Below are 3,138 nucleotides of genomic sequence, written 5' to 3' on the forward strand. Positions count from 1 at the left end.
TGCGGGTATCAGATTTCTCTGCTGCAGACTCCGAAAACAGCCCATAACCGTCTCATGATGGCCTCGGATAAAAAAACGTTCGACATGAAAGTTGTTCGTCCCGTCGAAAAGGTCAAAATTGCTTTCGGGCTCGTTTCCATCCGAGGTCGTTTACCACCTCAAGAAAGACCCGCAAGGTGCAGCCAGTTTTAGACCGGACAGTTTTGAAAGGTTTGGACAAACCATCCGAATTTGACTAGGGTTTTGGATGTGATTCCAAGCCTTTTCCTTGCACGGGAAGTCCAACCGCCTCTTATTTAGAGACATTAAAACTGTGCACTAATCCTGCTCTCTCGGGCCATCAGTGTCTCAACCGTCGGATTTGTAACTCTTGGCATTTCTGGCCGTTGGATGCACCTTCAGTGCTGCTGGGAGCGGTACATGGGCTGGGCGGATGCTCCAGTAACAAAATTGACGATCCGCTGTTGTTTGGGCCTGCTGGGCCTGTGATCCATTTTCTCTTTGTCGCTTGGTCGCGAAGAGACGCAAGGCTTACCTAAAAAAAACAGACGCAAGGCGAGCGCCTCATGCCACGCCGCCGGCCTAGAGATGCGCCTGACCCTTGCGATACGGGCGAGAGAGATGCGTGACGGGCGACGCCAGGGATGCGGTGATGAGGGCAGCAAACGGTCGCTGTCAATTGAAGTCCATTAACTGAAGATTGAAGACGAAAATCAATGCATCTAGGTGGGTGTGTGGCCATGACAGTTCTTCTACTCATCCGTCACTGACTTGCTCCGATGAGTAACGGTTGTGAGTTCCTGTGCAGCAGTCACTCTCCAGCTCGGTCATGCGACTCATGCCTATTCTCGGGTGATGCAAGTAATTCATTTGGAACATGTTTTTGTTTCTTAGGTTTGGATTTTTTTTTTGAATTGGTAGAAATGTTTCCATGCAAAGCCATACAGGTTTAGTAAAATTGGTTGCAATTAATGTTTGCATGCAGAGCCATATAGATTAATTTCTCCTTGATAACACTTATTTGTTCATATCTGCTTGTCATCTCTGTAGGTGCGTATTCCCCCCTTTACACTTCGACTGTAATCATCATACTAACTAACCTATTTAGACAGGATTGGGTCTTTGGGGTTAATAGATAATCTGTACCTACATGCAGATTCCTGAATTGCTTGACCGAGTGAGAGAAAACATCCTTCCCTAGCTTATTCAACGTTAATTATCTGAACCTACAATTTATATTTTCATGTACAAGTCCTTTATACACAGTTCATAGCACAAGTATGACCATGTGGTTGTTTGATTATTTGTTCCATTATCTCCAATCAATCCAATACAATATCCAAAATTTGTTTGCTAATATTGTTTATTATACAGATTGATCGTATGCTTAATCCTCCAGATTCTGAACTTTATGAAGCTAATTGTTTTTATGTTCTGAAACTTTGAAGCAGCTAAATATTATGTATTAAGTACCAATTTTATTCTTGATAGGTTATGTTGTTTGTCTTTGATGAACGCAATGCCCTCCTTGATTCTGTATCTCCAACCTACCAATGCCACATCCTCACCACTGACTCGGATGGTGCTCAAGCAACTGTTGGTGGTGAGGTCCTTTGCACGGCAACTGCACTCCTCTACCTCCTTCCTTCCTGGTAGGATAAGAGGATTGAGACGATGGTAGCAGACGAGTCCACCTTATCACCCAATCTCAATGCTTTGAGGATCTATTTTGAGCCAACACATTGGTAACAAATACCTCTCTTACACTGTACCAGTTTATGTAACCATGTAGCAAAAAAGGTGAACTTGTGAGTTTGTGCTCAAATTTATTTTTTCATTGAACTGGTGTTGTTAATGTTCCGCGACAATACCATCAGGCCAGTAATCAATATCTTTGTTGTATATGTGTCATATTCGGTGTTAACAAAAATGGATCCGATCACCATTAACCGGTCCGATGCTTTCTCTTTAGAGTCTTGCCAGTTGAGTTGGTAGCCTATGTTTTACTCATGGTTAGCCCTCCTGATATGATTCAATACCAAATATCCGATAAAATGCTCATGTTATCTGCCTAATATGTGCTAACATGTCCCCATTTTTATGGTTCTGTAAAACAGGTAGTATTTCCCACTTCGATTGTTGACTGATGTATCATGCAGCTTTTACAAAAATCATGTTTTGTGATTGTACATATTCATGGAAATCCCTACCATTTTATCGTAAAAATGGACGGGCGCGGCAACGCGCGCCTTAATGGTCTAGTATACCTAAGAGGGGATGACCGATTGAACAACACACAATCGAACAAACACATCTACTACTTTTTCGTGTTCATCTATCCCCTACCCTTGTATCTTTGTTCTCGTTCTTCGTTTTTTTCAGCAATGGAGGCATGCGAATCCACGAGGCTCTAGGGGCGATCAGGTCGACCTAGGGCAGCCCATAGCCGCAGCGGGTCCAGACAGGGTCCCTCCCGGGCGAGTGGAGCTTTGGGTCTAGAAAAGTGCCTCCCGGATTGCTTGTGTACCGCGCTTCCGGATGGGTCTCCTTGGACGTGAGCTGCGGTGCATCACCCTTGGCAGTGGAGGTACACGGTGACGTGTTCGTGTGCGAGCATGCTTTTTGGCCACTCCGCTGGGGATCGAATCTTTGAACGGTCTCTGTCCCGTTCTTGGTACGAAGAGATCGTCATCTAGGGTTTGCAATCTACAAAGGTAATATGAATACCCAAGTCACTTATTTAGATGCAAATAATGCATATGTTGTTGCTAGATCGTTTAATGAGCATAGGCAAGTCCTTCGTGGGCGATGGCCATGATGGCATAAACAAGGTTGCTTCTTCGTGGACCCTTCGTGGGTGGAGCCCTCCGTGTACTTGCGCAACCGTTACCCTCCGTGGGTTGAAGTCTCCATCAACGTGGATGTACGATAGCACCACCTATCGGAACCACGCCAAAAATCTCCGTGTCTACAATTGTGTTTGCTCCCTCCAAACTCCCCCCTTTACCTTCATATGCAATGATTTACATTCCGCTGCTATACTCTTTGAATTGCATGTGTTAGGTTGATTGCTTGACTAGTGCTAAAGTTGCTAAAATCTGCCAAGAACTAAAACTGGGAAAAGGGTAAGTTTTTATT

Source organism: Triticum dicoccoides, chromosome 3B, assembly GCF_002162155.2.
Source record: "Triticum dicoccoides isolate Atlit2015 ecotype Zavitan chromosome 3B, WEW_v2.0, whole genome shotgun sequence".
NCBI classification, from domain to species: Eukaryota; Viridiplantae; Streptophyta; class Magnoliopsida; order Poales; family Poaceae; genus Triticum; species Triticum dicoccoides.